At 37.1% G+C, this 21466-nt stretch overlaps 1 long non-coding RNA gene across 2 annotated transcripts; it reads right to left on the bottom strand.

The window, feature by feature from the left end:
• Nucleotides 1–222: 222 nt before the first annotated feature.
• Nucleotides 223–6261, bottom strand: LOC122147207. Of its 2 annotated transcripts, none has more exons than XR_006161489.1 (3): nucleotides 6113–6261; nucleotides 2602–2693; nucleotides 223–705 (listed from the first exon to the last, which is right to left on the bottom strand). It is a non-coding gene; the product is annotated as an uncharacterized LOC122147207 (long non-coding RNA). The 2 variants fall into 2 exon arrangements; XR_006161488.1 differs by lacking the exon at nucleotides 6113–6261 and adding an exon at nucleotides 3695–5353.
• Nucleotides 6262–21466: the final 15205 nt, after the last annotated feature.

The following is a 21466-nucleotide window of genomic DNA, read 5'->3' as shown; positions in this document are numbered from 1 at the left end:
TAAATAAATATAATAAAATATTATATATAGAGAGAGATATTATATTATATTATATAAATGATATATATTAGTAATATATATACATATAATAGTTAAAATGTTTGTTTAACCCTTACATAATGCAAGCTATGTAAGTAGATATCTTATAGTGTGTGTGTGTGTGTGTGTGTGAGAGAGAGAGAGAGAGAGGAGAGAGAGGGGGGGGGGGGAGAGAGAGAGAGAGAGAGAGAGAGTAGCATATTATGTTATTTTTATTTTGTACTCAAGCCGGTAGAAATTCTCCTTCACCACTCATTTTATATTCTCACACAAACAAACAGACAATTTTACTGTTAGCGATCAGAAGATATTGGTAATGCAGTGGAATTAAAACTAGGCTGAATTTTCCAGCCTTGTGGTTTTAATGTTAGTGTTTAAGGACAAGGTTAGTGTTAAAACCCTACACTGTAAAAGTTTCTTTCTGCAGCTTGACCATCTTAATTGTTCCTCCATTAGGGCTTTATAGACACTGTGTCCTTCGTCCTGTGCCTCTTTTATAGATACTAATAAAATGTTCAAAGTTCCTGTGCTCCTTATCATGCAGCAGTGTTTTTATGCCCCGCTTACACCGAGAGTGAGACTCTGTCTCTCTACTGTACAGTCAGATGATGAGAGTACGGTTTCACAGCCCCTGCCTTCATGTTGCAGCCTGGCACCATTTTATGACTGGAAAAAGAGAAAGAGGAAAAGAGAGAGGCATTAAAAAAGTAATATAAAGATGCACAAGATGGGGTGGGGAATGCAGGGAAATAAGCAATGTTTATTTTCTAATTTGTACAAATCAGTTTATGCTGAATGATAACAGTATTTTTTCATTATATACACACATTTTACAAAATAATTTTCCAGTTACCAAAGCTATATAAACAAAGCCTATTTCATCTACATAACCACCGAATCTGGTTCATCGGGCAAACAGTGAAGTAGCGACTATAATGACAGGCCTCTGATTACAGTATGTGTATATTGAGTTATTTATTTGTTTCAATCATATATTTCCATTTCTAGGTGGGAATGATGTGAGCCATTCCTGTATACACTACTGTAAATGGTGAGAGCAGACATTGTCCCATTTAAAAATATATAATGTAATGTATTGTTTCAATTTGACTCAGTACAGCAAACTGATTATATAATTTAGCTTAAATGTTTTTGCAGCTGGTGAGTTTTTTTTTATTTTTACCTATTTTAGAATTTTAAAATGTTTGGTGGAACAATTGTTCCTGTGATTTTTGTGGAAAGGTTACACTCTTAAAATCTAGAAATAATGTTTATTCAATGCTTATGCATGGGGCAAAGAAATGGTGAGAAAGGGTTGTGCATGAATCTGTGTGAGTGTTAAATAACATGGAATTATACCAACTCAAACCCTTTAGCATTAATGTTTTTTTTTTTTTTTTTTTTTTGTGTGTGTGTGTGTCTGTTTGGTCCACATGTATCTACCGAGTAGCAGCCCTGTACCACATATAGTATCAAACTAAATTATCTTGAAATAGTCTTTTCCATTTCCATGAAGAGATGCAAGAACAACTAAACCTAAGTGAATAATTTGCTGAAACACCTTAAGCCCCTTTCAAACTAAATTACAAAATCAAAGTAGCACTTTCAATAATTATGCTATAGTGTTTTTGAATCAGGGTACGAAGGAAAACAACAATTAACATTGAAAGTTCCCTCATTCACTAACTTTGTCGACTCGCTCTGATAGGAGAGGAAGTATCTGTTTACTTTGTGATTACGACAATTTTGCTGTCGCGGGGCAGCAAATTCAAACCAGTCATGAGGCTAGATTACTCCAGACAACATGAAGCCCGTACAGCCGCGCACATCCAGTCCTCCACCATCAGCATGTCTTTATGGTGGCTTCAAAGTAAAATAAACCTTTATACGTAATTACAGAGATTTCTGTATATTTTTCTGTCTGTTTCCCTCTAACAAAAAGGGTATGTTTTAAGGGCCAAGCATGTCACGCTTAACCACCGGCCTACAAAGTAGATCACACATCGGAGGACCTGACCCGAGTCGCTTGTTTATTCAGAGTAAATTCTACAGAGAGGGTAAAAGGAGCCTTATTCATTGAACATTCCAAATCACATGAACTGTCATATTTAGACAGTTCATATATCCCCGCTTCAGAGTTGCTATGTCGTGAAAACATTATCAAAGAAAATATTATGACTGTAGACATGTTCTTTTATGCAAAGAGCGCTAGTCTGAAGTTGGGTCCGATCTTCGGGCCTCGGGCTCGAGCAGGCGGTGAGACGGCTGTGAACATGAAAGCCCTGGGGTTGCTTAAAAACATAACCAGGTTATCAGATGATTCCTGATTGTGTTTTTATTCTGTGCTACTGTTTTTCTTATCAGTCAGTCAGCATTTCATGTCAGGAAACAAGCTAGAGACGAGTTTGGCTGCGTGCCATGTAGACCTGAAAGCGTGCACCTCAGAAACCCCACACGTGTGCATACGGTGAGATCTGGACAGTGTCCCCGTGACCAGAGAAGGATGTGAGCAATTACCAATTCTCAAAACACTACTTTACCATAGTTAAATATATTACACACCTTACACCCGCAACGGCCGTGGCCCTCTCTCGCTGCAGCCTGGGATACGTGGACCTTACAGAAATCCAGCCACCTTCAACAAGCACAGTCTACTGCAATTAACCAATCATCATAATCATCATTACCATCATCATCATCATCATAAACTCACTGAACGTGCTTTGTACAAGGTGCTTCAACCTAATTTACACCAGCCAGTGTTAGTTTTTGTTTTATTTTCACTTTTCTAATTGAGAGAGTATTTTAAAATATAAGTATAGAGTTTATTCTTAAGATGGTATGAAAATATCCTTATCCTCTTCTGTTTTTTGTTTTTTTCCAGATGTATAGTAAAAGATTTAGGACAGGGTTAAAAAGTGAAATTTCATGTCTGGCTTACAATTTGAATGAATTTTAATGAATGATTAGTAGATTCTTATTCTTAATGTGATAAGTAACATCTAGCTTTATAATTAATATTTATCTATATGGTGTATAAACTAATTAACAAAGCTGTTGACTAATATTGCATACATGTTGCATATTATTTATGTATTTCAATGTTTGTTTACTATTTTATTTGGTGTTTTGGTATATTCACACCAAAATTTAATTTGTCTTATTTATTCACCCTCATGTCATCCTGTATGACTTGCTTCTGTGGAACACAAAACAGGATATTTTGAAGAATGTTTTACATAGCTACAAGAAAATCATACATATTTGAAACTATATGAGGGTAAATAAATTGTTACAGTGTTTTCATTTTAACAATCCCTTTTTACCATTTAAAATTATGTGTGTGGGGAGTACATAAAAATAAAGTCAATTTGATTACCACAATATAAAATAATGCACAAAATTTAAATTTGCATCTTTTCGATTCGACTCTGGTAGTGCCTTAAGTTTCAACAACAGCACCATTAGTAGCTACTTGACGTTGTTTTACAGCGTTTAGAAATAAGCAGTGGATTTCTAAACTATTTGAATTTGTAACATGTAAATATGGGAATATTACATAAGCATTTGGCACCGGAAACAAACGCTGAAACATCCTTTATACGAAAATTAAGCATAGATTTACTACAAATAAAACCAAAAAACCTTCACTAACCATAGTTCATGGCAGAGCCGTCCTTAGCTGACGCGGGGCCATGGTTAATTTTCTTAAGGGATCATTCTTAACACTCCCGCGGTCTCCCATATAGCGCACTGAGTTGATAATATTTACTGTATAACCTAGGCCTTATATGTAGCATAGAAGGTTCATATTGCTTAATCTTGTTCAAAAAAGAAATCCACTATGTTCCGATATATTTTCTTAACTGTATCTATGCTTTGTGTGATACTTTCATAACGGGAAACACAGGCTTCTCGCACATGAAACCGCCATAATATAGCCTACCTCAACTCTTTTTTTTTTTTTTTTTACTTTGTGCGCATTGAGTGCGCATGTAGCAAAGACACACACTATCCCTCTGGCCATGTGGGTGTCCACCTCTAAGACTCCCAACAGACTGATCTACTCTGAATTCAATATGGGGAGTAATTGCGCAGCGCATTGGTTGCGCAGACTGCAGCACACAGGCCCCAGTGACACTTGGTGCTGCAGCCCATGGAAAAGGCGGAACCGGATCATTTTGATCCTGGATTTAATAGATTCAACAATCCTGATTGTCACTAATCAAAACCTGGAATGTAATTAGTGAACGCTGACATGGCTCCATGCATCAGAGACAAATTAAACAAACAATTATATCTGTCCGAGGAAACCGCTTCTCGGAAGCTCCCTTTAAATCAGTTGACTATGACACGCACACGGAAAGTGTTTGCATTAATAAAGCCAATTTACTAAATCTGTCAGACGCAATAAAGAATGCAACGCAACGATGTTTATTGCGATTTTTCGGTGGTGAGGGCTTTTCCTGAAACTAGTAAACTTTGTAATTAGGAACATTGGGAATCAAATGTAAATCCAAAGCATCAACAACGAACACGTGAAATAAGCATGTTTACCAGTGAAAATAATTTTAAGCTTATGCTCTCAAAAAGCTAAATGAAATAGAAAAAGAAAAATCGTTTATGAAGAATAATATGCAATATATTATAATTATAGCTATGCAATATTATTGTAGCCCATGTCATTATTATTAGGCATTTAAAAATGTATTCTTGTTATTATTATTAGATTTAAAATTTGACATTTTGTGGACAATCTGAGGTCGTTTCTGATTTATGGACAGGCAGGCAGCGGGATTGCGGGCGACGCTCACTAAATCACCAATTCAAGCTCCTCCGATATCACGCTAAACTGAGGGCATGATGTGTCCACTTGGGCTAAAAGCCGGTGTTAGGTTGCAGCGCAGTAGCATCTGCCTAATAGATATTGCAGAGTCTGAACACAAATGGGCTTCTGTTAGTGTAGCCTATGCTGTATCACTTCACACCGCTCACAGGTAGAGTCTGTCTGTATAAATGCATTATCTTTTAAATGGCCGCATTTAAACGTCCCGATGAAAACAATCACTGAGGGTAATGTGCTTAGCTTTAGCTTATTTTACAATTTAACACGCCTGCCTCTACCGACATAGACTAAATAAGCATCCACGTTGTAGCCTAAACATTGTACACATTTGTTCACGTTTCTTTAAAGATAAACTAGGCGAAGCGTAGGAGGATACATATTTGCTGATTAATATAATATAATATAATATAATATAATATAATATAATATAATATAATATAATATAATATTCATTTATATTGTTTCAAGGATTCTTACTGCATAATTGGATGGTTGCATAACTGAAAGGGATAAACAATGAATCTCATTTCAAAGTCCTTTCTGATTTTCATGAATTCTGTCAAATAAAATTAAAACCATCAAAAAACTATTATTACTTGGCAAAGATTGCAATTACAAAATGATTAATTTTGAGGTGTGTGCAATATCCTGATTAAATTAATCTTCAAATCATGCACTAAACCTCTAAATTAGAGTAATTTAGGAGATAATTAGTCCTGCATTAAGTTCTTTGTGGAAACCTGGTTTTATTGCTTTACATCTGTGGTACAGAGTTACAAATAATTCTTGTGTGAATATTATGCAAATTCCCACCAGGCGTCACACACATCCTCAGGGTAACTTTGAGAAATAATTAAAATGAATGAATACATATAAACATGCATTAGATATAATAAATTTAACCTTTAATATTATCGAAAACACAGTTCATGATAATAATTTGCATTTGCCGTGGGCTGCAATGGTTTATAAGTGTATAAAGGCACTTGTGAGCGAGCACAGAGAATAAAGAGTTGGTGGGTGGATGTGTGTGTGTGTGTGTGTGAGATGCTTCAGTTGTGGTCTCCATGGTCTTGTACAGCACAGATGAAGGTTACTGACTCTGTGTCAGTGTGCAGGTTACTGTTTCTGTGGTCACACTGGCCTCTGTCTAGGTTTAAGTGTCTGTGTGTGTGTGTGTGTGTGGCTGAGTGCAGACTTTGGCTCAGTCTTATTCTGATATATTACCATTTGATCCTTCAGTTTCCTGCCATTGATCAAGCCCCACCTATTCAGCTGATGGGCCAGAGGAGAAACCCGATCACCTAACAAGAAAGTAGCTGAGGAGAGAGGAAGGATAAAATAAGAGAAATGGTACAATCCTTCACCACAGCCTCTTCTTTTTCCCCCCTTTACCTAAAATACATCCCCCTCTGTGCATCTCAGTTTTTACTGTATCTACTTTACATTTACACATACTTAATTCATCAGCGACAGCTTGTCAGTATATGCTGCCTGTTCCTTGCATTTGAAATACTATCAGGCAGTTGACAATATAAACCCTATTTAGCTTATATTTAGCATCTTCCCAGACTGTACAAAGTGTTGTAGTGTTCACACACAGCAAAATCGTCTTGTATATGTGTCGCTTAACTAAAGACAGGCAATACAGTATCATATTTACTCTGTGATAATTAGCTGACAGATCTGTCATTAAGGCAAATATAAGGAGAGTGGCAATTATAGTCTGTGGACTCCTTTTACACTGACATACATCATCCTCGTCTTCTCTTTTACGCTTTTGAACACACATACACTCACACAAACACTGAGACACTGAGTGACAGTAGATCAGCTAGCCTGGTCCCGTGGAGGTCATAACCCACACCATCTGGATCTGATCGCGCTATGCACAGAAAGGTGCTGGGTATGCAAGGTATAGCCCCTTTCGCAGTGGGAACCTGCTACGCAGTCGATTTCATATTCAACTGTTGAAGCTGGGCGTCTTAATGCATATACATACTGTTCGGTGCTGCTGAAAGACAAGTGTAATGTTTGGAACTAGTGTATGGAAAATTCAGTTGTTGGCACCTTTTTTGTGATGATTTAGCCATCCAATGAAAAATGTAAAAAAAAATATATATATATATATATTCTCCCATGTGAAGGGGGAAAGAAAACAATGACGGATTCCTGTCAGAAAGCTATTCAAGTTTATGCTTGGCCTCAAGAGCTCAAGTCATTCACTCCAGCAGTTTATCTGTCAATTACTGTCCTTATCGGCTTACAACTGGAGAAGGTGAGCGAGTGACAAACCTCTTTTTGAGGTTTTAGGTTACACAATATGGTAACAACAAACTGTCACTGGGCTTTAGAGGCCTCATGGAGGAACCTGGGGAATTCCTGCCCTGGGTCAATGCATAAAGTGTCTGATTCCAGAAGGGTTAAGATTATCTCTTGCAAGATTATCTCTTTGCAATGAACTTAAACTTCAAGATCTGTGTATTCAGTGTTCAACAGGGGCGTTCAGTCCTTATAATGCTGTGAATGCTCAGCATACCCAAGTCATTTGAGAGAATGAGTTTGGGGACTGGTTAAGAATTAACATTAGTATAAATTCCATAATCAATTGAGGTGCAACATACTGTTGGCTTCCATAATAAAATGTTGGGAATTAGTATGTAACCACCTGTAAATGATTTATTTGCCAAACAATGGTAATTTTCTACAAATTTGTGTCAGTTACAGAGGCAATTTCGGGTGAGTGGATCCACAACTACTTTGGTGCCTACTGTCTATTGCTATAAAACGTCATTATTGTTCGCCATTGTCAGAAAGGTGCTGGGTTTGCAAGGTATAGCCCCTTCTGAGTGGGAACCTGGACCGCAGTTGATCTCGTATATGACTGTTGAAGCTGGGCATCTGAATGTTTTTAGCATGTGTGCAAATTGCTCGTACAAGCAGATAAAATTGTATCTGTATATTTTGATTTTTTCTCAAGTAAAACAAATTTTAAAAAGTCTATTGAAAAAACATAATTTCTTTTTGAACATATCTTCTTAAAATGTTTTGGCATAGACAAAATATGTTGAAGGTATACATTATTACACACTAAACAAAGTGAAAATATCGGAGGGTTTTATTGTATCATTTGTTTTCCCCATGCTTGACAAATCTTGCATGTGTGATGTGTGTTGTATAAGCATGTGGGAAGGCATCAGAAATTGATGTCTGCCATGGTGTTTCTTATTTGTTGACTCTGATAAATTAGATAGCATACCCGGTTAAAGAATTCATCACTCGCCACTGATATTCAGAGTTTTGAGACCAGTGGGATTGAAGTGAGAATTGAGCTAAATGCTATGTAAGTGTGGATCTGTCCTTTTTTTGTTGTTGTTGTTGACTGGATTTTTAATAATTTTTTTTACTACTACCACTGCAGTGAATCGGTGGCACTTTAAATGTTGAAGCCAACGGATCCGTCTCAGACCCAGTGAAAAATGAAGCTGGGTCTCAGCAGCCCATGTCCTTCTGAGGAGTCTTGTGGTGCCCTTGTCACAACGGCTCTGACAAATGATCAGGCTCAAATAACAGCACACTGCTGCTGTCAGTTCCACAGAGACATGTAAACAAGATTTTGATGAAACTAAACTAAGCATGTAAACGTTTCTCTCCAGAAACACAGCACACCAGCACGCTATTCTACCTGTCACTGCTGTTGCCTAAATTTCACATTTCTTTTGTTTTCTCTTTATCTTTTTAATTATATAGCCAGAGAGTATGTGAGGCAGTGCAGAATTAAGTTCACATCCCATAATGTATGTAGATGGGAAAACTGTGCCAATTTGAATCTTTAAAAAGGGACTAAAAACATAGTGTTTGCGAACATAAAATATGAACATAAAATAATAGATTTGTAATAGATTTATTAGATTATATAGATTCAATTTTTATTTTAGATTTTAGATACATTTTCTTAACTGTAACATGCTGATGTTCATTATTTTTGAAGTAAAGCATAACACAGTATTAAAGAAGCAAAATATCTTTTGTATAATTAAGTCCTATTCAAATATTAAAGATTTGAAATACCCACCCAAAAATGTGGTGACTTTATTTATTCCGTGGAACACAAAATGTCAAAACAGAAAGGAAGTCATATAGTTTTGGAATGACATGAGGGTGAGTAAATGTGATAAATCATTTGTGGATAAGGTAAAGATTTGGACAGGTTAACTAACACAATGAGCACAATATGTTATTATTTAGACAATAAAATTCAGATATTGAATCACATTTCAATCACTTTAAGATAAAGTCAGAAACAAACAAAATATCCTCTTTATTGTGTAGCAGCAATTATAGTTGATATTACTATCATATAAAATTTCCCATTATGTAAAGAGGTAAAAAATAATTTTGTAAGTATGTTTTTGGTATTGTAAGGTCAGAATATGAATTATTGGACAAAAGGCATTTCACATAATACAAAAAAGTAAAGCAATGTAGTAAAACATGCATTTAAAAGCAATGTTTTTCAGAGGCTTTAATGTATATTAACTTTCATGTCCACTAAATGTACGTATTCAGTGCAGTGTATGTCAGTGTCGGTTCATTTAGTTATGAGGAAGATATTTATGTTCTACAAAGAACAGTTTTATTACCAAATACAAGCTCAATTTCAGATTTAGCTTAAAAACCAAACATTGCAGCAAATGATATGTTTGCAAAAGTCTGTAAATAACTTGTTCCTAATAGGTTAAAACAATTTCACTGTTGACCAAAGATCACTCCAAAGCATCAATGGTGGCCATTGTTGGTGAGGAACCAAATCTGAAAGCGCATGAAAGACATGGGAAGCAATAAAACCACCCAAGAGCTCAGATTTCTTCCTCTTTATTCATATCTCCCTCTAAAGCAATTATCCATTTAGTTTGCTAATTTAGCTTTTCCTTTAAGTCTAGCATGAAACAGGGAAAACTTAAGACCTCAAACGGAGAAAAAAAGACATCTTATCAGAATATATCAGCCTACAGTCATAATGGTAAGTGATGGTTATTACACCAAGGGCCATTTCACTGTTTATGCTATTGCAAAATATTGTTAAGCGGCTCATATTTTACATGTGACAAAACATCAGTCTGTATCTTTTCAGCAGAATCTTAAAGTAAATAAACGGAGCCCTACCATAGCACTCCCCTACTGAGCATGGCTAAGATTGACCCATCACATATTATTTCTCTACTTCACTCCTTGCTTTTATTCACTTTATTAAAAGCTGTAAAGTTAAGCATATTTTACGTAAAATTTATACAAGCTTCATTTTATTAGACCACAAACCATAGTTTTACTGTTTGACAAGAAAATATGTTGAAGAGGAAAAAGTCTCATTGCTCAGCTCAATATAGAAGGCATTTGAAATGTCACTGTATCTGATCAAAGATATCCTAAAATGCATCGATGCATCGACAGAGGCCGAATAGTTAGTCTAATGCTGCAAGCGGGAGCTTGTTTTTATTACTGTGCAGCTCAATGTTTGTGCAATTTCTCGATTTTCTAAAGCCCATGTTGACAGGCCCACTCTTTGAGCCAAGCCCTAGCAGATGTCCAAACATCGGTTAATGTAACCAGCAGGACCCATGCACCCAGCACACACACACACAAAATAAATAAATAACTCAAATAGAACAGCCAATGATTTCACATATCCATGATCTAGGAAACAGAGAGATGAATGTAATGTTGTGGTTTAACAGTTATAAACAAAGCACACCATCTTCAGCCCGCATAATCCTGAGAAGACTCCTTTATGTGACTTTCTCTGCGGGAAACTTTGTGATGAATCACTTGACCTCTGACCCATAGGCAGTGAGGGAAGTGTGTGTGTGTGTGGGGGTGGGGGGGGGGTTTCAGAGCCATTCAATCAAAGTAAATGTATATCTCATGTATGTATCTTATATATAACAATATTAATATAACAATATTTTATTTTTATATATATATTGTAATGTTATTTATTCCTGTGATGGCAAAGCTGAATTTTCAGCAATTATTACTGCACTCTTCAGTGTCACATAACCCTTGAGAAATTATTCTAATGCTGATATATATATTTGTAGTTTGTGTTATACAGCACAGAGAACTTTAAAAATGGCAACAAACCGGTTTGAATTATGAGATAACTGATCTTTTTGTTTAATCTAATTGCTAAAAAGTGCTTTGCTTCTCTTTTATGTTCCCAACATAACAGAAATCATTAGAGTGACCTTTCTTGGTGTTTGCTTTTGATTCTGTCTGCCTCCTAATGTATAGTTTGAGGAAATGATCTAATAAAACAGGATCATCTGTCTAAGAGCAAGACAGCTATGAGCAAATCAATATGATACTGTATACTTCAGTGCCGGCTCACATCAGAGCATGTTCAGCCCGTGCTGGCCCAATTCTGAAACTATATCCAGCAAAATAAATATAATTAATTCTGATATACTAATATTATAATGTTGATATAATCCGGTTGTTCAGTGGTTTTTATATTATGTTTGCTTCAAAAAAAAAAAATAAATAAATAAAAACACTCTTCATTTAAAACACTTTTTAAAAATGGATTTGTGAAATATAATGGCAGAGTGATTTTAAAGTGGTACCTAGTCTAGTCCAGCAGGTCTCATCATCATATGGTCAACATTTTGTTTATGAGAAACAGGAAATAATGATAGTAGGGTGGAAGGCAAAAGTTAAGATAAACAATCTAATTTTCAAACTCCCTCTGCAAGTTATCATCATCTTCTTCTTTGATGAAAGCCTAGTCAAACTTAATTATGGCCTAAATATACTGATTGTTCCTTACAGCAGAAGTTTCCATTGAGGAGGAAAACTATATATCAAAACCAGAAATTTTCACTCTTCATAACCAATTTATGGTAATTGTCATATTGATGAAAAGACGGTTATGAAATCTGTTTTTGTAAATGTTAGGTTTTCATTTCAGGGGAACCCATTGCACAGGCTTTCATGTCATGGTTCCCTATTATTTGTTTTTCCACTCCCTGTTGGGTATCTCGGGACAGTACGATAATGCTTTCATTTGTTTGGGCCTCAGCTGAGGATGAGTCAGTCGTTGTTTGTTTAGTCGCTATCTACACTCCATATTTGGTTTACAACTAAACTTTGCAATGTGAACTCTATGCATCAAAATGATGGTTCACTTGAGCAAACCAAAAACAGATCTGAAATAAATTTATGTGACTTTAGTTTTCAACCTTGCTTTTTCAAAAAGCATAAAACTTATAATTGTAAAAGCTCCAGGTTATGACGAAAAAAAAAAAACAAAAAAAAAACCCTCATTGAGAAACTAGTTTTTCCCTTAAATATCTACACATATTATTGCTACTAGCATCAGAGAATGAAGTAAATGCAGAGAGAAGTGTAAGTGTAATCACGGCTGCAGGGACCCGAGGCCATGCCGTTGTATCCCCAACAAGTCATCAGGATCAAATTGCTGTCCACGGAGGGGATTGAGAGCAGACTGAGTGTTAACCATCAAGGCTTCCGTATAAACATGCAATCACACTAACACAGAGCCTAGTGTGTTATTGAGTAGAGAAAGAATGGACAATAGGGAAATGCTGGATGGAGAGAGGGATTGCAAGAAAGAGGCAGTGGAGAAGAGCTAAAAAAAGAGGATATAAAGGAAAAAAAGTGAGTGACTGCGACAGAAAGGTAAAGGGAGCTCTGTGTGGATGGATGGGCCTGCAGGCCGTAGGGACCAGTGTAACAGCCTCTCGCTCTCAGGTGTCCAGTCGATAACTGATGCATTAGTCTAGAGCTCTGTGCCGGTTTTGGGTTTAAACACACATTTTCTTAATACAACATGACCCTATTTCCCTCTCTCATTAATCATGAAACGCAGTTAGACTGGCCCCCTCGGTCTCTGACAAAGGGGGCAAACCTACTGTTGAACCCTTCTCACACTGCTCACATTGACTCTTATATGCCTGTTGACTGATTGTAACTGCTGGTTTTTCACAGTGTAACTAAAAGTTAAAGGGATACTCTACTTGAAAATGAAAATCCTCTCATCATTTACTCACCCTTATGCCATCCCAGATGTATACAACATTCTTTCTTCTGTGGAACACAAACTGAGATTTTTAGAAAAATAATCCATCTCTGTGAGACAATGCAAAATGAACACGGTAATCCATGCATTTTTGTTTTTTACTTTGAAATTTGAGTTTTTTTACTCATAAATTGTTAGTAAATATCAAGGAAATAACAATAAACACAAGGAAATGACAATTGACACACTGAAATAAACATCACATTTTGAAATAAGACTAGAAAAGTATTTTCTTGTAAAATGTACTCCAATAATCTCTGCAATCTTCACTAAATATTATTATTATTTTTTTTTTTTTTTTAACAGTGTACGACGTCTTCAGAAGCAAAATGAGGTGTGTGAGAGAAAATTTTTATATTTTAAACTTTTTCAACTATGAAGCGTTGCTTCCAGCCATGAGGGTGGGTAAATGATGAAAGAATTAGGTGGAGTATCCCTTTAAGCATCCCTAAGCATCTCTTACAGGTACAAAGTCGTAAAAGACATCAGCCTCATACACAAATTCCTGTGGTTTGTAATGTTTCATGAAGTTTTGTCTACGGACATCTGTGACACATGCACATTGCTATAAGACACACGTGAGGGAGGATTTTCTCATTATATTTCAGGTCAGACTTTGTGTTCGGCTCATGGATTCTAGTTGTTTGCTGTTTGCCATTGGTGTATTTCCAGCCACCCACACAAGCTTGTCCGTGCTCTTACCCAGCAGCCCTCAGTCCTTCGGTAGTCACATGTGTCAGATATTCCGCTGTGACTAAACATTTCTGCTCCCCTTGGTATACACAGTTTGAATTCCTCAATACATCTTATAAACTTGTTTGTGAAAGTAAACACGATTTTAGCCTTACGGATACAGGTCACGATCATTATCCATAATTTCAACAAAATGGTACCGGCAAGGTCTTCAGAACAGCAAGTAAAATGTATTCCTCTAATTTGTAAAGAAAAATACAGCTGTTTTCCAAAACATGTAGTGGTAGTGGGGCTTTATGTTGCCAATGACAAAAGTCTGACTTTTGTTAATTTGTAAATATTTTACCAAAAGAAAACAATATCAAAGCCATTAAAAGAAAATTAATGTACGATATCAGTCAAAAGTTTGTACTTAATGAATGATTCTCATGATTTGAAAGACCTTTTGATCTAAAGGTTTATGCTTAAATTAAATTAGTTTTGTAGACACTTATAAATTGTAACTATGTACAGATTTTTATATACATATAAATAACCAATAAGAAAATTAATAAGAAATTCATAAAAAAAAATTCATAACTGATTAATAATAATAATAATAATAATAATAATAATAATAATAATAATAATTATTATTATTATTATTATTATATAGTTTAATGAAGTCATATGATGCGATTTCAAGTTTTTCCTTTCTCTTTGGAGTGTTACAAGCTGTTCATGAATAGATAAGATCCCTAAGGTTGCAAAGACTAAAGTCTCAAACCCAAAGAGATATTCTTTATGAAATTTAAGACTCGTCCACGCCCTCCTAAAATGCCTCGTTTAAACACGCCCCCAATATATCTATGTCACTGTGTGGAAAGATTTGCATAACCCCGCCCAAATGTTCACTCAAAGAAAGAAGGCATAACTTTGATTCTCACTTTATTACTGTTGGCGCCATGTCATGGAGACGCTGTGTGTTTCATTGTGAAAGCGAAACTACTTTGTTTGGTCTTCCAAAAGAGGACACAACTAGAAATCAGTGGTTAAGTTGTATTTACAACACCGTTCCAGAACAGTTCAAACCAAATATTTGTGTGTGTGCAATGCATTTTACGGAGGACTGTTTCCTGATCTTGCAGAGTAGCATACATTGCCGTCTGTTCTGACTCACAGCCTGCAAGTATGTTTTCATATTTAAAGAATTTGCTACTGACTATTCAAACGCGAGTTTTAAGCAGTGTAGAGTAGTGCTACTCATACAAATGCAGACATGGTTTTATGTTTACGCAGTCAATATGCAACGCAACATAATATAAAGTCATTATAATCAGTAATTATGTCCCCACTGGATGCAACAAATGTTTCGTTTGTAATGGGATTTATTGTTTTTGTCTCATCGCACGGCATCACAGTATATTAAGGGACATTACATTTCCGTCACACGCTTGAGGAATTCAGCCAATCACATTGCACTGGATAGCTGGCCAATCAGCGTATACCTCACTTTTCAAAACGATGAGCTTTGTAAAAATCGACGCATTTCAGAAAGGCGGGGCATAGAGGAGCAACTATAATGTACAAACCTTAAACCACATAAGCACAATTTTGAACATTTGACTTTTTAGCACAATTCATTACACCAAATACACAAAATTATGTTCTTTTATAGCAACGTCATATGAACCCTTTAAAACAAAGACAGTCAACATAAACTCAATGTAAAGTTGACTGTGCCAACAGCTTTGATTTGACTTTTTAGATCATTGCATTATTCCATTTAGTATAACAGTCATAATAATACTTAATAATTAATAATTTACACATTTATAAAAATACATAAAAAACATAAATAAATTCAATTTTCACTTGCATTTATAACATACTTAAATTTAATTTTAGTTTTCAGTAACTTAAATAGAATATTATTTGTTTTGGGCTGTTGAAATTGTCATGTAAACACATCAGTCTAATGGGCTGTCATTATTCCCACAGTATGGACTGATGAGAGACTGTGACCAGTACATCCATCTTGTGTTCTCAAAGACTAGAGAGCTGAACCTGGGTGAGGTCAATACTGCTGTACTCTCTGTGGGTTAAAGCTGCCTGTTTGAGTGACTAGCGGCAGCTCTATAAAGGCTTGTGAGATTTGCAGGAAATAGAGGAAACTGGAGTCTAAGGGAGACTGGGAGACGGAGGCCACAGAAGAGCAAGGAGGAACAGGTCAGATTGGGTTTACTGGTCTGTCAGTCTGTCAGCGATACCCCCTCTGCATCAGTCCATCAGCACTGCGTATAGCACACACACAGGACACACACAGGACATACATGCACAACTTTAAAAATACCCTTTCATAACAAATTTCCAGATTGCAGTAAAACGACATTTTCCAGCTAGCCTATGTGTTTAGAAACCGGAGCTGATAAACACCCATTATGTGTAGATGAAAATAATGTGAATTTTAAAACATGTTTTGGAAAGCTGTGTCACCATCAGAGACAAAAACTTTGGAGAAATCCAATCCAAAAATGTGGCCGCATCGATGAGTGACAGGATGTTGCGGGAAAAGCAACACCATGTACACAGATACCTTTGGTGATACTGTGAATGTCTTCCAATATACACACACACACTCCCCCACAACACACTCTCGGGGATAGTATTTCAATACACAGACTGGGCATTATGGAGTGCTTTCTGTCTGTGTGGTTTCCTGCAAAAGCCTAGCATCTGAATTTACCTTCAACCACAACACAAACACACACATACAGAGAAGATGAGACCAAGAGAGAAGGATCAGTGAATGTGTGTTGTGTTACAAGTCCAATATATCAGAATGTTTGTCTAGATGTGTAACCTACCCTTCTTTCGGACTTTAAATCACATATTACACATTAAGATATTATGTAAAATAGTTCAGAATTGTCTGCTAATCTGCCCTCTGCTAATTTTAATATCACAACTGGTGAAGTTCCATCATTGCTGTCTTCTGTCTATTCAGGGACACTGTCTGGCTGTGACCCTGATGGGCAGATCAATTTAGGCCTTGAGTTTCTATCAATATCAATCCCCATGTAGCCTCTTACCCTGTAAAGGCCACTTAAGCACAAGAGGTCCCATCAAGTTAACATGGATTCCCTCATCAGTCGCCCTCTCGATGGATGGACATGGACTAGGCAGCTGTTTTAAAAGTTGCAAGGCCTATGTATTATGTCTGATGGCCAGTCGAAGGGGTAACAGTGGCAGTATTTTAAGCATGGCGCTATGTCAATTGTTTAAAGTTAGCCACACACACTGTGTGCGCACTTATACATGCACTTTATAAATTAGATTTTAGTTGAACTAAAGGTATTAAAAAATGTAAAATATCACATAAACACTTTAGTCTGGCTGATTATGAGTACCAATATATTAACCTAATAAAATATTTGTGTGTGTAAATGCGTGCACACACACACAAACAGTTTCAGTTTTTTTTATTTGTAATTTTTTTTATATATTCATGTATGTATATGTATGTGTGTATATATGTTGTGCTTTCACCCCTCATCTTCACGGAAGTCTCTGTTTTCCTTCTCTCGTGGAACTGGGACTATCCCTCTCTACCCCCATCCCTCTCCCATATACAGTCTGTACCACTGCTTCATTTCTCTTTTTCCTTCTCTCTCTCTCTCTTCCTCTCTGCCTCCTCCCTTGGCGCTCACTTGGGCGGGCAGCCGAATTCCTGTGGGCTATCCGGTTACCAGTTGCCGTGGAAACCAGTGGGAAGGCAGCTCCATTAATCATTTAGAGCGCGCCCGAAGTGGAGGTCAGCCTGATTGCAGCGGATAGGGTATCATCCCTGAGTCCCACCAGGGACCTCCTTGATTTGAATTAAAAAAGATTAAGCTGCCACCCCTCCCATGCACCCCTACCACCATGGCGCACCATCATCATGTGACCATGCTCCACGGAGCTATGTGGATTAAGAGATCGGAGCTGTGCGTTTATTTTTTAGAGACTCGCTGAAACATTAGATGTGCACAGGTGTCTACAACAAAGAGCTCAGGAGCTTGTATAAGAAACGTACAAAGACCGTGCACACCCCTCCTGGGCCTTCTAGTCTTATCCTCCTATATTTTCTTTCTTCTTTTTTCTTTCCTTATATTCTATCAGTTTCTTGTTGCTGCTTTTTTTCAAACTGAAAGCAATAACTCAGTTTTACTCTCCCACTGACATTTCCCTTTCTTTCAAGCCTATGAAATGGTGCATTTGTTGCAAAACCTTTTTATAGCCTAATAGGAATATGATTTTTACGAGCATGTAGGACAGCTGCCGTTGGCAAGGGAGAACCAAGGCCAGACGTGTGAGTAGGCGAAGCTCTATGGTCACAGTCCACCAAAGCCTGTCTGGCTGGGAAGGGATCACTAGATGAAATGTGAAGAGCAGTGAAATGACCAAAAGCGTTAGTCCATGTGAAGTGGCCCTTGGGCCTCTGCTCAACAGCCCCCTGTTCCCTAATGACGGCAGCATGAGTTTAGATTTACAGGACCTCTGTGGGAATGACATGGAGAGCCATGAATCACCCAGGCTATGAAATAGTGGCACAGCCAGCTCCGCTGCAGCAGCTCCCAAAGGTGCCCGCCAAATTTACGGGCGCCTGTAGCACTTCAAAAACTTGCCATAACTTAAATCCAGACAATTTTATTGTTCCATAGAACCAGAGAGGTAGATACGAGGAAGGTGAGGGAGAAGATAGATGGGTTGGATAAATATTACAACCTCCTTCATGTTAGTCAATTAAAATTCCAATGACAGCCGCTTTCAGGAGTTTGGGAATCTGCATTCTGCATACTGTAATAGAGCTTAAGCTAATACCGATATGTAATGAGTCCAAGCTGTGTTGCTTTGATAAATTGAGGGTTTTATCCTTGTATCCAAGTCATGGACTAGCCCAGGAGAGCAGTGTCAGTAAAATAAGAGCTCCAATGAGATTATTATCGGCTCTCCTTGTTAAAATTAATGATCTCGACACCTTGCTCGTCCAAGTTACAAGGCATTTGGCTGGTACGCCGCCTTGTTAATGTCCACTTTAATAAGAATTTCAGTAGCACTAGCCTCACAGGACCTGAACAGATGCTGGCCAGCAGGTCAAGCTGCTGTGAAGAGGAGTTCAGACCAGCGCTGTGAACAGTGTCTGTGACTTTAGGACCTCTATGTGAGAAGATTTCACTTTTCAGATTTATGTGGACTTAGTGTACATTAGCAAGCATTAGTAAGATTACAGTCGTGATGTAATGGAAAAAATGACAGATCATTTCTTCAGTATTGTGATGTACAACAGAGTGAAAAGGATTATCAGATAAGAACATATGTAATGCAATGTAATGATTTGGTTCTGCTGATTGTTGACTGAATGGAGGAAGATCCAAATATGAGCTTGTAGTTAATTGTAAGAAAGGGGCAGGTGTTTAAGTGGACTAAATGATTGGAGGGGTCCGACATATGTCACCACAAATTAAAGGTAGAGTAGAAATACTGTAAAGCAGGGAGAGAAAGGCCAGTGAGAATGGTTGTCTCTGCTGAGATCTGATCATGTTCTTTTGTCGTATGACAGAAATCCAAGTGAGCACAAAAATCTTCTCCAGACAGTGGAGGATGGCTGCTGAGAACATTAGCGTGGAGTCTTGCCTGAAAAGGCTACTTTTGCTATCTTGCCAGATCAAGTAACATTGTCTGTGATGTAAATTTGATTCGAAATTGGTTTGAAATTTTTTATCACCAATTTTCACCTGTTTGGCAAAATATTTTTACAGAATTGTGTATCTTTAACAGTTTTCATTCAAAATGATTTACAGTATAGCACATTCAGAATTTTTTGTTTAGATATACATATATATTTAATGCTGTGCTTATTCGCATCCAAAGTTGTTTTTCCAGTAGTAAAAATACTATTCCTCAGTTGATTCTTTATACTCCAAGAACAATATTATAAGCACAACTATGAGTCATTGTGTACAATTGATGCATTTATTAACTGCATCCTAGTACTGTAATTGATGTAGATTCATTGTAGTAAAAAGTTTTGGCCAACCAGACCAATTTACACTGTTGAACTTGCATCAAACATGACACAGATTCAAACAATGGCAGTAGTTCGCTGCAGTGTTTTGTTTCTTCATAAAAGCCTATTGAAATAGATTCTGTTGTAAAATAGGTTTGCAGTTGCGGTTTTGGTTTTGTGGTCATATTTTTGAGAAATGTGTTATTGTTTTGGAAATTGTGCCTTAGCAACTGAGAAAAACAAACTAATATTTACAAATGCGTGCTACACATGAAGCCATCACACCTGTCTGGGCCAGGCATGTTTGATACCTTGTTAAACTGTTCTTTGTTGTGGATGAGGCTGGTGCCAAAGCATTAGCTGACTCATGAGGCACATTGGATGAGCAGCAGATGGCTTGTTATCTCTGTGAACTAGAACTCTGCTGCTATGATCACTTTACAAATACCTCAGTCCACCCACTGAGTTGGTCACTCAAACTGAACATGAGCTGATAAGATAACCTTTACCACCAGACAAGCTGTAGGTTGACCCTGGTGTTGAATGAACTAGAGCAACAATGGTAAAAAAAAAAAATAATAATAATAATAATAATAAGAGATGGAGGGAAACCAAAATGAGAAAAAGTGTAGCTGCAGTTAAAAAATGAAAAAGGTCTGTAAATTTAACATAGAGCCATAATTCATATTCAATTGGCTTTTGTCACTTCCCAGACTAGTTTATATTTCCAAAAGTCATGAAGTCATTAGGAAATATGAAACATGAAATATAGCTGACATGAATATGTGCTGGTCTTCATCTCCAATTTATTTGTTGCATGCTATTGAAGACTAAGTACCGAGGGAGAGGCTTGATTTTTTTTTTTTTTAACAGGTTGATAAAAGACAGAGACCGGCCGAGCAGAAGGGAGAAGAGTGTTTTTTCCCTCAGCGTTGTGAGGACATTCCCGCAGTTCAGCTTTAATTAAGCACACTGAGCAAGCAACTAAGGAACAATGAGACATCTGTGTAGGTGCGTGCATGTGTTGAAAACTGCAGCCAGGAGCAGGTCTGCTTCAGTGATCGCATGCTGCTGTTACATAGATTCTGAAGACATGTAGGTGTTGTCGCACTTGTTTAACCGAGGAGTCGAGACGTGATTCACAATTCATAGTTTGAGACGGTCTGAGAAAGAATGTGGAAGATGTTAATGGCTAGAAGTTCCTGTGCATGTTGAAGTCTGTATGGCATATAATAGATGGACGGATGGATGGGTAAAATCCAACTTGTTTTATGTCTCTGGATTGGTCAAAACTGTTTTTGAACCAGTGAACTCCTAGAGACCCGTCTGAATGCTGATGACAAGCTCTAAAGCTACAGCAGCTATTTATTACTGCTGTAGCATTTCAGCACTCCAGTGAAGTGCATGTGAGCAGGTAGAGCGCAAAAATGTATCATCCTTTCACTGATAAAAACAACACAGAGCAGAAACAGGGCGACTATAAAATCGCAGATTGATTCCAGACCTGGATTTTATAGCCTGAGGGTTATAGAATATCTGGTCAGCATGATTCTGCAGTGCCCCGTCTATTATCCAGATGACCAACTCACATAAACCAACTATTCACGTAATACTTCATTCTTTCTTTCATGACGGATTCTTTATTTTTTTCTCTCCAGGGTTTATCCTCTTTTTCCTTTGCTGTCCCTCTAGTGGGATAAATGTTCTGTATTGACTTAGGATTTTAAAATCCTGCCTTTTGTTGCATGGACATTGCTTTTAT

This window comes from Cyprinus carpio, chromosome A13 (genome assembly GCF_018340385.1).
Source record: "Cyprinus carpio isolate SPL01 chromosome A13, ASM1834038v1, whole genome shotgun sequence".
Taxonomy (NCBI): Eukaryota; Metazoa; Chordata; class Actinopteri; order Cypriniformes; family Cyprinidae; genus Cyprinus; species Cyprinus carpio.
This window is presented reverse-complemented; position numbering and strand designations above follow the sequence as displayed.